The 14,369-nt window shown below is 46.2% G+C and overlaps 1 pseudogene; it reads left to right on the plus strand.

Annotated features, from left to right (window-relative positions):
• Positions 1 to 9,589: 9,589 nt before the first annotated feature.
• Positions 9,590 to 10,517, plus strand: LOC102744091 (putative ribosomal protein uL10-like pseudogene; annotated as a pseudogene).
• The last annotated feature ends 3,852 nt before the right edge of the window (positions 10,518 to 14,369 follow it).

Genomic DNA, 14,369 nt, shown 5'->3' on the forward strand with positions numbered 1-14,369 from the left:
ACAGCCCGTGAAAGCCCATCCGCAGCCCGCGCTGTGTCTAGCGCTTCACGCTGGCTGTCCCGTCGTCGTCCCGCAAGGCTTCTGATCACGCCACTACCTTTGAAACGTGGTCCTGTCCCCGGTCTGAATTCGCTGTGCCGACAAGCCAGGTCTTGCGTCTTTGCCTCCTAGTTCCCAAAGGGCGCCCACCCTGAGTGTGTGTGGAGCAGGTCTGGGGGGGCGGGGGAGGGGCAATGCTGCGGCTGTGTCTTTGTAAATAAATGAGGTTGAGGAGCGAGGGGGAAGGCAATCTGTGCTTGCGTCTGAGCCAGGCCACTCTGTGACCTAAGGCCTCTTGTTTTACTTTTCTGTCCCTCAGTTCCCTCATCTGTGAAATAAGGGATAAAATAATAGCTATCTCTACTAACTGTAAGAATTAAAACGATTCTCTGGGAAAGGCTTAGAAGAATACTCGGCATATAGTAAGTGTGCAATATGTTTAACTATGGTCATTATTGTTCCTGGCTGTGGCCTTGTGTTGTCAGCCTCTGTGTATGCTGCGTCCTTCCTGTGAGGACGGACCCCTGTGTGTGAATGTGGAGGGAGGTCTACATGTGTCTGTGTGTGTATCATCTGGAGATTCCTGTGTGTATCTCAGTGTGTGTTTGCTCCCTGTGGGTCTACTGCGGGGCGGACAACCAAAAAGCGTGGCCTGAGTATAGAGTTTGTATACACGTGATGTCTGTGTATCTGGGTGCACAGCCCTGTAATGGGGGGCCGAGGTGAGCATACTGGTGAGCTAGGCTGTGTGCCTGGACCATTAGCTTCTCCCTCAGGCCACCGAAGCCTGGCCTGACTTCCAGCACCTGGCCAGGAACAAGGGAATAATCAATAACTCAAAGATGAAGGTCACCAGGAGAGGATGGATAGCTCCATCAGAATCTTAGGCCTCAACTTTAACCCTCTCCTGCCAAGAGGAGAAATTCATCATCACCCAGAGGAAAAAAACAATCTTTGTGACCATTTTAAGGGGAGAGGCGGCATAGTCACCTCTCCTGGGATGCCAGGAAGCCAAGTCAAGAATTCATATTTGTTCAGCCCCTACCAAGTGCAAATTCCCTGTTATTAGCCCACAAGGACTTTACAGCGATGTTATGAGGTGGGTAATATTAAACTCATCCAATCCCCAAGGAAACTGAGGCTTCCTGAGCAGACACAACCGCGTCCAGTCACAGGCTAAGTTGGGGCTGGCATGCACAGCCAGGTCGGCCTGGTTCCATCTGCCTTGCTGCTTTCACTGTGCCATCGAAGACCCTCAGGGCTGTGGTTCCACCACTCACCCCCCTCCACCTCTCTGGAGCTGTAAAACCAGCAGCCTGTTTGAAGATCCCCCAATGTACATCTCCTGGGACACAGCCCCCTGGGAGACCAGTGCTGGTGTGAGAGGAGAGAAACCTCTTCCACTGGGACAGTCACAGGGCACCATTGATCTGGCCCTGCCCAGTTTCTCTGCCTCCTGGCCGCTCCCAGGGTGCCCTTCTGGAAGAGGCAGGGGCCACACTGCTCTGCACATCCCAGGCTACTGCACGCAGGAGACCTGGGTGCCTCCTTTGCTGGGCTCTGGAGCACTGTTCTCACTTAGTAGGAATAGAGCTTGAGCTCTATAGCTCTGTGTTATCCCATAAAACTAGCCCCAACTATGACCCTCTTCCTGGGAAGATTTCAGAAGCACAGAGAAGTCTCCCCGAATTTCTTCTCCCCAAATCTCCACACCCCATCACTGCTGCCTAAAACTCTGTTCACAGTTCCACTGAAAGATCCACTTACTGTGCAAAGACCCTTGAGAAAGAACAGAATAACAGGTGGTCATTCACACTCCAGTGATAGTGGCTCTTACCCTGGGAACGAGACCTGAGGGCCCCAGAGCTGGGGGTGGGGGGGTGGGGAGGGGTTGTCACCAAAGCAGGCCGGATCACTAAAATCAAAACAAAACAAAAAAAGCCAACTTTTATTATTTTACAGTTTTGCTTAGTCCTCCCATCCTTTCTCTTCCTTCTACAATTCTAGAACGAGAAAGCTGGATGAGCCTCTAGAGACTGTCTCTTCTGGGCCTGTGTTTGACAGAGAAGAAACTGACCACCACAGAAGGTGTTCCTCTCCCTGCCCGTCTGTGCAAGGCTAGATCCACTTGGGGGGCCCGGACGGCTCTGACACCTGCACACACGCAAGCACATGCATAACACGCACACCCACACTGGACTTCCTTCCCCACTAACTGCCTTCCCGTCCTTACCTGCTTGGGAGACCTTCACTGGCACAAAGATGTTTTGTCTCCTTGTTTTCCTGGAGTCACGTATGTGTGGAGGAATACTGGGAATAAGCTACATCTTCAGTATTGTCACCATGATGGCTAACATAGTGGCCTCTTGCTTGGGGCCACCTTCACACGCATGACTGCCCTTATCCTCACAACAATTCTGGAAAGAAGTTACTATTGTTGGAATTATCCCTACTTCACAGATGAGGAAACTGAGGCTCGGAGAGGTTAAGTAATTTGTCCCAGGTGACAAAGCTGGTAGAGCCTATGAACCAGCCTCTCTGCCTCCAGATCCTGCTTAGGGAGTCACTGCACCATCTTGCCTCCCGATCACTTACAAAGCGGATGCCACAGGCACGATGCCCCCCAACACAAAGGAAGTTGATGCTTGTGGAAGGAGCATTAATCTTTACCATGAGTATCAGCAAGGAAACTGAAGCTCAGTGACCTTGCATCCAGCAGGTAAGTGGCAGAGATAGAGCCAGAAGCCAGGGCTCTCCCTGCTGGCATCCCTGGGGATGGGGTTCCGCCATTGTCCCTCTGAGGGCCAGCCCCATGCCCAGAGTCCTCTACTTTTCTCCCAAGGCAATTGGTGATGTTGTAGAGAAGAGGCCAAGGAGGGCCTCAGCATTCACGTCCTCACCCACCATACAACTCTGAGAGTGGGGGTTTTGGTGTGGGATTTTGGCACCATGCTTCAGAGAAAGCAACTAAGACCTGAGAAACGGCAGAAACTTGACAAGATTCTAGGCCTCCTGACATCCAAACCTGTGCTCTTGGCCCAGCCTCTCTTGCCTGCCTCCCACTGAGTCCCTTTGAGCACACGGGAACCCCATGGCATGGTGTCACTGGGTCCCCTCTCCCTCCCTCCTGAGCCCGGTCCCTCTTCCCTAACCCCCATTGAGCACCTGCTGCAGGCTGGGTCCTGGGCTAAGCAATTGCAGACCATCTCATTTAATGCAGAGGTCGTGCGCCTGTGAAGCCAGCCCTGCCTCGAAGGTAGGTAGGTCTTAAACATTTTTTTTAAGATTTTATTTATTTATTGGTCAGAGAGAGAGCGCGCGCGCAGGAGGAGGGGCAGGCAGAGGCAGAGGGAGAAGCAGGCTCCCCGCTGAGCAGGGAGCCCGATGTGGGGCTCGATCTCAGGACTCCAGGATCGTGACCTGAGCAGAAGGCAGATGCTTAACTGACTGGGCCACCCAGGTGCCCCAAAGTTAGGTAGGTCTTATATTCACCATTCAGCAGCTCAGAAATGAAGAAATCAATAACTTCACATGTTAATACAACCAGTATGAGGTGGGACTGAAACTCAAACCCACACCCTCACTGATCAGTGAGACTAGTTGCAAACTTGTGCTACTGAGTCTGTCCATATGGGAATGGTCTTGTTTGTTCGTTTGTTACTTTGTTTACAGTGGACATGTGTTGAAGTCATTCTCTATTAAGAAACCCATGGTCAGGGTGCCTGGGTGGCTCAATCAGTTGAACATCTGCCTTCGGCTCAGGTCATGATCCTGGGGTCCTGGGATCGAGCCCCGCATCAGGCTCCCTGCTTGGCAGGGAGTCTGCTTCTCCCTCTCCCTCTGCCCCAGCCTTTTGTTTCTTTCCAAATAGCACCCTGAAGATAGCTTTAGGGACAACTGCTAACCCTGGATTTTGGGACTGGAGGGGGCCATGGGAAGGAGCTGTGCCTGGTGTTTTGGGGGAAAGCTGCATTTTTCCTATCTCTCCAGGAGGGGGAGTCCTCGCCAACTTGGCACAGCCTGGGAGTGCTTCTGAGCCTCTGGCCGGGCGCACTGGTGTTCCGGGCTGTCTTCTGCCAGCCTGCAGCTTCACTGGACCTCCCTTCCAGTGCTCCGTTTCCACCTAGAATGATTCCTTCCCTTGCTGAGATCCAGGTAATGGGTAACATGAGGAAGAAAGGGAGGAAAGCAATGAGGGAGAGACTGAGCTCCACAGGGAATAGATTCACCAAAGCAGGATTGGATGGTTGTTTTGCTGAGAGGCCAGCCTCCTGCCACATGGGCTAGGCTTCAGGTTGGGGCCCTGGATGGACAGGCTGTCCTTCACTGAAGCAGGTAACACAGTAGAGAAGAGAGGAAAATAATGGTAGGAGACGATTCTCTCCTTTGACCAAACTCTAGCCAGGCTCCTCTGAGCCCTTTCTCCACGAGGCCTCAACCTTGAACAAAACACTAACATGGTTTCTAGCAGCTCAAGGCTGCATCCATAGGACCACCCTGCCCCCCCACCCAAGTGCCTTCCTCAGAAAACTCAAGGCTGTCAAGAGAATTTACCATTTGTTCCTGTCAACATCTGAAGATAGGGCCCCTGTCTCCCAGCCACTGTGGAGGGGAGGAACCCATCTTGGATAAGCACCAATTAGCAAACCCAGATGGGTTTCTCATGAACCAACCCCCGTTTCCTCCCTCCCTATTCCCTCATTCTCCCTTTAAAACACCTGGTCACCTCTGTACAAGTCAAAGTTGAGTCCAGTTCACATGGGACTCTTGGCCCTGGTACTGTAGTATATTGCTGATTAGAATCTGTCCTTGCCACTTTACCTAGAGTCCGGCTTTGCTCACCTTTGACTTGGGATCAGCAGGGTGGGGAGGGCAGCAGTGGGGGCTGGAAAGACTTCCTGGAGGCCACGGCATCTCGTCTGAGCCCTGTGGGATGAGTATGATTCTTCCAGGCCGAGAAGGAGGAGGAGGAGGGAATGGTTTTGTAGACAGAGGAAGGAGATATGTGAGTCAAGCGCATTTGGGGGGAAATGTGAACAGTGGGGAGAGGCTGGAGTGAGGACCGAACGTGGGCAGGGGCACGAGCAAAGCCACAGAAACGCCGCAGGTGCATGTGGCTGGACTGTCACAGAGGAGGCAGCCAAGCAAAAGACTGAACGAGAAGTTTGGGTTCCACCGTGGGAAGCCTCACACGCCAGGCTGAGGAACTCTGAGGGCATTCCCCTGACAGAGGAGAATTTCTGTGATCCTGTTGTAGTGTGAAGAGATTCGGATGGGAACATGGCATGAACAGAGCTGTTCTGTGGAAAGATTAACACACGGATGAGTCAAGCAAGGCAAGAAGTAACGAGGACGTAAATCAGGAGGGTGTGGGGGCGGGGTGTGAGGCAAGAAGACGTGCCTGTGGACTTTGGGCCGGCCCCTCTCTCTCTTTAGAAACAGGCAGGTCAGGAGGAAGGCTCGTCTGGGGGAGGGGTGGATGGTGATCAATTAAGCTCAACCAGTCACATGGGGTAAAGAGAAGAATTTCTATATGTAATCCTGAGGCAAGAGGAAAAGAATACCACTCATTTGTAACTTACTTGTTAAAGATATTGAAAAAACATTCTGAAAATCTGGGTTAAGATTCAGACCCCAGCATCATGGGGACCAATTTTGCATTGTGAATTGTATCTTTCTGGGGTGGAAGGAGACTTAAGGTTTTCTCTGCTGTGCTATCTGGGCCAGCCTTGAAGTCAGGGAATGCGGGCATGGACTCAGAATCACCCTGACTCACGTGGTCTTTGTATTTCTCGTTAGTAGTATTTCTAGATTCAAATGAGAGGAGCTGTCAGCTATCTGCTTCATTTGAACATTAGTGATGCTTATTTTCAATGGATTTCCCCAGCAGAAAAACTAAATATTGTCATTAGCTCCACCATCCAGCACAGATGTGTGGGTTTAGGTTTTGCAGACTTTGGGATCCAGTTAACCAATTAGAGATGCTTCCCTTTTATGAGACTCAGACAAATGGATAATGATTTATCGTATGTCCTCAAATGTGAGGATGCCTCTTCATAAAGCTATAGTCATAGTCTTTTAAAAGTTTTTTGGTGTTTTGTTTTTTTTAAGTAGGCTCCACGACCAGTGTTGAGCCCAACGTGGGGCTTAAACTCACGACCCTGAGATCAAGACCTGAGCTGAGAGTCAGATGCTTAACTGATGGAGCCACCCAGGAGCCCGTTAAAGGTTTTAAAGGACGTCTTTTAGTCTTTCCAACACACATTCATAAGATGCTAAATATGTATGTTTTTTCTCCTAACAAGGACCAAATATTCATGCCCTATTTTGTCTCTTTGTCACCTTAAAATAAAATAGGAATTATAAATGACACCAAATGTTTGACTACAATCGAAGTCCATCAAGCAACAATTTTTCAAAAAAAAAAAAATGCACAGACGATCCTCTTTCACTGGAAAACATCTTCTGAAGGCTACAGTTACTAGCAAATTCCAAAAATAGACAATAAATGAGATAATAGAATCTGGGTTGTCACCTTTTGTCCAGTGGGATTATCCGATGTCTAATCATAGACAGATTGTGATTAATGTGATTGTGGATGGGGCATTAATCCGATTCAGGAGGAATCTGGTCAGATTTTCATCTGCTCCAAATGTGTAATTGGTTTGGAGGCAGCAGAAAAGCAGCTTGTACCAGATTTTGCCGCATCACGGTGACGAGGTCTATTTTGATCAGCTTGAGTTATGGACAATAGAAATTATTTATAGCCACTTTAGACATGCCTTATACTTGTAAAGACCTTCAAAACAAAATCACACTCCTCTTGCTGTTGTCGGACTCTCATTCAGCTGAATCCTGGTGCCCACAGCTTATAAAAAGCAAGGAGGAGAAGAGATTAAAGGCCGGTAGTTTCCTCATCAAATACTGACTGAACATTACAAGGAGCAAGAGGTTGAGCCAGGCAGTAGAAAAGGCCAACAGATGCATACAGAATGGTCTTGGCCCCAGAGGATTTTGCTCTAGTTGAGAAGAGGGACCCAGCCTCAGGAGAGCACCGGCATCCACAGAAAGCAATACGTGGTGAGGCTCATTCAAGCCGAGCGTGAAGGAGAATTCCCTTTGAACTAGACAAGTTTCACGAAGGTGGTGGGATTTGAGCTTTAAAGGAGAGAAGCTCCCAGTGTGGCTCGTGAGTGAGGACGGAGAGTGCCAGGGGCAGAGGCTGGGCTGCACATATGCCCCGGACAGGGAAGGATGGTCTGGGGAGAGTGGAGGGAGGGAAGGTGCTGTCATCGGTTGAGAAGCTATGCCCTATGGATGGCGCTTCATCGATCTCCTTCATTCCTCGTGCATCAGCAGGGTGCTCTGGGCTAATGGAAAGCCTAGCGAAAAGTGGTATAAACAGGAAATGAGCTGGCTCAAACAACAAGCCCAGAGGTAGGGCAGACTGTATGGTTAGATGAGCCTGGGGTCTGAGGTGTCATCAGCAGGTTCTTTCTGGTTCCCTGCTCTACTGCTGACAGACTCAGCTTCATTCTGAGGGTGATTCTTATGTTCACACAATGGCTGCCAAAATACTTGGGACCATATGCCTCCTGTCTGTGACCAGGGAGAGCAAGGAAGCTTCTTTTCAGAATCCCCCAGAAAACCTGTTTTCTGTTCCATTGACCCTCACTGTCTTAGATCTGCCCCTTCCTGAACCAATCACTGACAAGGAATTAGGGATTTCCATGTTGGCTTAGACTAATCAGCATGGGCACATATATCCCACTAGTGGGTGCTGATAAATGCTTAAGAACTGGCTCTTTAGGAAAGAACTTATATACATACATATATGTTTATTATAAATGTATTGATACGAAGGAAGTATAGCAAATAATTTACAAATAATAATAAAATATGCAATTGTATTGTAATTGTACATTGTAATTTGAATTGTAAATTGTAATGGTAATTGTGATTGTAAATATGTAATTGTATGGTAATTGTAAATTCCACATAGCCAATTGATTCTTATAGAATACTTTCATTGATTTTTGCCAAACTTTTGCTAATTTATGGTTGCATAATTAAGTAAATAAATATCTTTCTTATAACCTAGCAATAAACAATTATAAAAATATAGTACAGTTAGGGGTGCCTGGGTGGCTCAGTTGGTTAAGCGTCTGCCTTCGGCTCAGGTCGTGATCCCCGGGTCCTGGGATCGAGTCCTGAGTTGGGCTCCCTGCTCAGTGGAGAGTCTGCTTCTCCCTCTCCCTCTGCCTGCTGCTCCACCTGCTTGTGCTCTCTCTCCCTCAAATAAACAAATAAAATCTTTTAAAAATATACTACAATTAATATATTTTAAATGAAAACATTGGGCGCCTGGGTGGCTCAGTTGGTTGAGCGACTGCCTTCGGCTCAGGTCATGATCCTGGAGTCCCGGGATCGAGTCCCGCATCGGGCTCCCTGCTCGGCGGGGAGTCTGCTTCTCCCTCTGACCCTCCCCCATCTCATGCTCTCTCTCTCTCTCTCATTCTCTCTCTCAAATAAATAAATAAAATCTTTAAAAAAAAAAAAGAAAACATTTAAAATCCTATCATTAAGTCAACAAGAAATGTAAAAAGTCTATATGAAGAAAACTTTCTTGACTAGGGCCATGTAAAACAAAAAACACATGGAGTACCAAAATATGTTCCAGTATAGAATTATATATATATGACAACAGTTTTCCTCCAATTTATCTATAAATGTATAAATCCATAAATGTAATTTGGTATACCACAAATATAATTAAATTGCCAATGGAATTTGACATAATAATTCAAAGATAAAATGAAAAAAGAAATGTGTGAGAATTAGTGAGGACAGTTTATAAAAGAAGAGAAATGAACGGTGCTTTTCCCTATTAGATATTCAAATGCAGTATAAAGTTCTAATAATGAAAATAGTTTGATACTAAAGCAGAACTTGGCAGATTTATTTTTTTATTTTTATTTTTTTAAAAGATTTTATTTATTTGACAGAGAGAGACACAGAGAGAGAGGGAACACAAGCAGCGGGAGTGGGAGAGGGAGAGCAGGTTTCCCGCCGAGGAGGGAGCCCGATGTGGGACTCGATCCCAGGGCCCTGGGATCATGACCTGAGCTGAAGGCAGACGCTTAACGACTGAGCCACCCAGGCGCTCAGAACTTGGCAGATTTAATATAACATTGAAAAGGCCAAAAATCAGACTTTTGGTTTGATAGGAATTCAATGGAAAAGCAAGCAATGATTCAGTATATATTACTGGTGCATTGGAAAAAATTTAAAGTCAGACCTCTCTGCACCCCACCATTTACCAAAACCTTCTTCAGATGGATTAAAGATTTAAATGTAATGATAAAACCACGGAGGCACTAGACAAAAATATACGTGACTCTTCCTGTAACCTTGGGATGAGGATGGGCCTTCCAAGTGGCACAAGGAAGGTAGACCCCAGACGGGAAAGACCAATGAGTTTGACCGCATAAAAGTGCAATGACTGTTGTGCTTTCCAGGCATCCCCATGAGGGTGGCATCGTCTTTAAACCCTGCATGGCAATCCCTGACACACCACCATGATGCCCAGGGAAGACAGGGTGACCTGGAAGTCCAGCTGCTTCCTTAAGATCATCCAACTCTTGGGTGATTATCCAAAATGCTTCACCGTGGGAGCAGACAACATGGATTCCAAGCAGATGCAGCAGATCCGCACGTCCCTCCACGGGAAGGCTGTGGTGCTGATGGGCAAGAACAAGGCCATCCAAGGGCATCTGGAGAACAACCCAGCTCTGGAGAACCTGTTGCCTCATAACTGGGGGAGTATGGGTTTTGTGTCACCAAGGAGGACTTCACTGGGATCAGGGACATGCTGCTGGCCAATAAGGTGCCAGCTGCCGCCCGTGCTGGCGCCATAGCCCCCTGTGAAGTCGCTGTGCCAGCTCAGGACACTGGTCTGGGGCCCGAGAAGACCTCCTTCTTCCAAGCTTTCGGCATCACCACTAAAATCTCCAGGGGCACCATTGAACTCCTGAGTGATGTGCAGCTGCTTGAGACTGGAGACAAAGTGGGAGCCAGTGAAGCCACACTGCTGAGCATGCTGAACCTCTCCCCCTTCTCCTTGGGCTTTGGGCTGATCATCTAGCAGGTGTTTGGCAAGGGCAGCATCTACACCCCTGAAGTGCTTGACACGACAGGGGAAACTGCATTTTCACTTCCCAGAGGGTGTGCGTGTTGCCACATCTGTCTGCAGCTAGGTTACCCCACTACTGCATCAGTGCCCCATTCTACCATCAATGGATACAAGCGGGTCCTGGCTTTGTCTGTGGAGGCTGATGACACCTTCCCACTTGCTGAAAACGGTCATGGCCTTCTTGGCTGATCCATCTGCATCTGTGGCCACAGCCCCAGCCAAAGTTGAAGCAAAGGCAGAGTTGGAGGAGTCCAACGAGGATATGGGATTTGGTCTCTTAGACTAATCACCAAAAGCAACCAATTCAGCTAACTTTATTTGTGAAACAAGGAAATGTAGGCTTACTTCTCTTACAAAAAAAAAAGCAATGTTTATTGCTGTTTATTATTTATGACAGACAAATGGGTTGATAACCTTACAAAAAGAGGTTTAATGGGGCGTCTGGGTGGCCCAGTCATTAAGCATCTGCCTTCGGCTCAGGTCATGATCCCAGAGTCCTGGGACCGAGCCCAGCATTGGGCTCCCTGCTCCGCAGGAAGCCTGCTTCTCCCTCTCCCGCTCCCCCTGCTTGTGTTCCCTCTCTCGCTGTGTCTCTCTGTCTGTCAAATAAATAAATAAAATCTTCAAACAAAAAAAAGGTTTAATGTATTAATGACTTAAATAAGAAAGTGATGAATGCTAACAGAAAAATGCACTGGAAAGAAGAAAAAAGCATGATCAATTACACATGAAAAAATTATTGTTGCACCACAAACTCAGTAGCTTAAAGTAACACCCATTTATTGTCTCCCAGTTTCTGTAACTCAGAATTCTGGACATGGCTTAATTGGGTTCTCTGCTCAGGGTCTTACAAAGCTGAAATGAAGGTGTTGGCTGGGCTGCATTCTCATATGAGGCTTGACTAGGAAAGATAATCTTCCAAGCTCCCAGACTGGTGGTAGAATTCATTTAGTTGCAACATTATGTCATGACAGCTTGCTTCTTCAAAATCAGCAGCAGCAGCAACGGAGAGCGAGCGCGAGAGAGAGAGAGAGAGAAAGAGAGAGATTCTGCTGAGTTGAGTTTCCAACTTGATGGGGACTTTTTTTGGGGGGGGACTTTTTTTTTTTAAGGTTTTTATTTATTTATTTGAGAGGGAGAGAGAGCACAAGCAGGGGGAAAGGGAGAGCGAGAGGGAGAAGCAGACTCCCCGCTGAGCAGGGAGCCCGTTGAGGGGCTCGATCCCAGGACCCCAAGATCATGACCTGAGCTGAAGTCAGACGCTTAACTGGCTAAGCCACCCAGGTGCCCCATGAGGGGGCCCTTTTAAAGGGTTCACCTAATTAAGTAAGGCCTACATACTTTTCATGAACCCCAAATCAACTGATTAGAACTTCAATTACATCTGCAAAATCCATTCACTTTTGCTATACTTGTTAGAAACAAATCATAGACATTCAAGGGTAGGGGATTATACAGGGTTTGGATCATTGGGGGTAACCTTAGAATGTACCCACCACATTGGTAACAAAAGAAAAGCAAATTAAAGCATTATGAGTAATCATTTTTGGCCTCTCACATTGGCAAAGATTTAAAAATCAAAAACCCCAAAATTCCCAGTATTGGCAAAGTGTGAGAAAACTGGCCCTATCATAGCCTGTTGGAAGGAGTGTCAAGGGGTACAACATTCTGAAACGGCACAACAATCTGAAATGCAATTTTGCAAAACTTGCCAAAGACTTAAAACTCTGCAGTCTCTTTGACCCAGCATACCCCTTCTGCTAGAAACTAGTCATGGAAATACTTACAGATAATGTACATAAAGATTTAATCTTGAGGTTGTACACTGAAGCTTTATTTATAATACCAAAAACTAAAAAAAAAAAAAAAAAGAGGAGGGGGGTACAAATGAACAAAAGTATAAGGCTGGTTAAATAAATTGCGGTAAATCCATATAATGGAAATGAACTGATTCACACTGTTTTACAGTTTGAACCCCAGTGCCAGGCACCCCTGGTCAGAATCCAGGCTCCAGCATTTAGCAGGTCTGTGAAATGGGTGTGTACCAAAACCTCTCTGAGCCTCAGTTACAAAGATGGAATAATAACAGTACCCACCTCATCGGGTTGTTGTGAGGATTAAATGCTCATTCATGTACGTGTTGGGTCAAGTCAGCACTTAATTGTGGAGCAGGAGGGGGAAGGATGGAGTATCATGAAGTTACCAAACAGCTTATACAAAATAATTCCATTTTTGTTTTAAAGAGTTAAATGATAAACTCAGCAAATAGAATAGAAAGTCATCTTTCAGACTGTTAAATTTATTTCCTCTAAGAAGTGGGATTATAGAGAATGTCTATTTTCTTCTTTATGCATTTTTAAATTCACCGATTGTCTTACACTATATACTTATGACTTTAGAGAGAAAATACACAAACTCTCTTTTTTTAAAGAAAGGAAAAGTAAGCCCTGAATGATCAGGACGTCCTCAAGAACGAGGTGGGGATTGAACAGGTCTTGTATGACAATGGTTCTCAGACTTTTGGAATTCAAGATCTAAGAAAAAACAATAGGGACATCATATGGGACTGCCACTATTCTGTGTTGCTAGGTGAGACATCTATTTATTTTTTTTTAAGATGTAATTTATTTATTTGATAGAGAGAGTGAGAGAGCACAAGCAGTGGGAGCAGAGAGGGAGAGGGAGAAGTAGGCTCCCCACTGAGCAAGGAGCCTGATATGGGGCTCGATCCCAGGACCCTGGGATCATGACCCGAGCTGAAGGCAGACACTCAATCGACTGAGCCACCCAGGAACCCCCGCCAAGTGGGACATTTTTTTAAAAATTACTATCTACTATCATCACTTGATATAAGAGGAAACATATTAACACCAAAAAAAGAAAAGATCAGTTTCAGAATAAATAGTCCTTTCCATTGAGTTTTGTGAAAAACTCATTGCATCATTTTTATTTTTCTCATCTTGGGCTGAATATTGGGAACAACTGGGGTAGGGTCTTGGAAATGAAAAGGGTCACCAGCAAAGCAGGGAGGCAGCAATGTGGGCACTGTGGAAGGTCTGGCCCCAAGGCTCTCATTACAGTTTCATGGTGTGTGAGGTGAGTATGGAGACTCCTGGGGGCCAAGTGATGATTAGTTCTCAGGGATCCTAATGACGATAACTTGAAATCCATTTCCTAAGCACTGAGAATACATCTGTGAATAACACAGACATAATCCCTACCCTTTCTCATGGAGGAGACTATGGGACAAGTGTCTTTCATTAAATCTATGAGATCAGAGGAGCTATCAGTCTCCTCTCCTGCATCTTCTACAGGACTGGTGAAGGATAGCAAGCTCAGCAAAGATCTGAACCACAGAGACTTCAGGTGCCCTGAAAGTCTGGCTGAGGACATTACAGGGAAAGACAGCCATCCAGTGGGACTTCGGATGGTATCTCTTGGGCACCTGCAGGCTCTCTGCACCAACAAATGTTTTAGTATTCATTTCTATCTATGAGTATATTGGAAAGATATGCATGTTTTATTAAGCTCAGAATAAGACTTCAATATTTATGTATAAAGCTCAAGCTTCACTTCAGCATTAAGAAGGCTAGCAAAATGCAAGTCTAATTTGATAATGTAGGCATATTCCTTTGCCATTAATCCCATGAATCATACATGTCTCCTCTAAGAGCCTGAAATCTGAATATTTTAGCACAAGTAAAGTATCAGGAGAGTAAAAACTCACAAATTGGGACAAACTGGGAGCAGTCAGAATGCATTCTAGAAGATGTTAAACTCAAAGTTACCTTCTCATAAAATCTATACATGTCTATATAAACATTATATTAAATATCAACAAAATTGACAGGAGATGAGCCATGGCCAAACAGAGATCCCATCTTAGCTGCCTTCACATGGAGCTAAGAATGCCATAACTTTAGAACCTTGTTTATTAGTGTGCCTAGAGATGCAGCCAATGTCTGAAAGAATCGTTTTGGAAAATAACCACTTTTTCACGATGGTAGATAAAATCAGCGTGTTTATTATACCTTTTTTTCACAGATGATTATAATGGATGTCTTTACTTCAGCTGGGATTCTTTTTTTAAAAAACAATTTTATTTACTGAGAGAGAGAGAGAGGGAGAGCAAGCAGGG

The sequence above is a fragment of the Leptonychotes weddellii genome, chromosome 9 (assembly GCF_054177405.1).
Source record: "Leptonychotes weddellii isolate Sample4059 chromosome 9, ASM5417740v2, whole genome shotgun sequence".
NCBI classification, from domain to species: Eukaryota; Metazoa; Chordata; class Mammalia; order Carnivora; family Phocidae; genus Leptonychotes; species Leptonychotes weddellii.